The following is a 623-nucleotide window of genomic DNA, read 5'->3' on the forward strand; positions in this document are numbered from 1 at the left end:
TAGATACTTTATTCTAAAACAGCATAATATTAAATAATTGCTGAAGGACCACAGCAGGTTTTTTTTGTATTCTGTTTTGACAATATTACTATGGATTGTGCATGTGGGTGTGTGCATGCACATGATGTGTGTGAGAGAAACAAAGCTTTTGGCCACATTTACACCTAGGATTCCTTTGTGGGTCACATGCCACTGGTCAAAAAGCATGTGCTGTGAAATGTGGCCACCTCCATGCACACGTCTCATAATTCTGGAAGGTAGGATTTGAACCTGTGGCCCCAGATGGTCATTTCAGGATAATATTCCATGTCTGAACACAATTTCCCCACATTTCTATTTTCCCCCTTTATTATTTCCCCCTATGTTATTTCAGAAACATATGCCAGATACTCCATTATATTGCACCAGAATCCAACGGAATTGAGGAACAAATGAATGTATAAACAAATGCACCACTGCTGCCATCAAATTCTTAGGTGTATTGGGAAGGGGGCATAGGAAATCACCTGAGGGAGCTGGTGCAGGCCCTAGTAAGGAGGGGTTAACCTCCTCTGCAGTAAAAGATTGGTTGTTACCAGGTTTTGTCCCTTTAGTTCTGTGTAGTTTTCTTCTTTTATATCTAG

This window comes from Podarcis bocagei (genome assembly GCF_964188305.1).
Source record: "Podarcis bocagei genome assembly, chromosome: 1".
Taxonomy (NCBI): domain Eukaryota; kingdom Metazoa; phylum Chordata; class Lepidosauria; order Squamata; family Lacertidae; genus Podarcis; species Podarcis bocagei.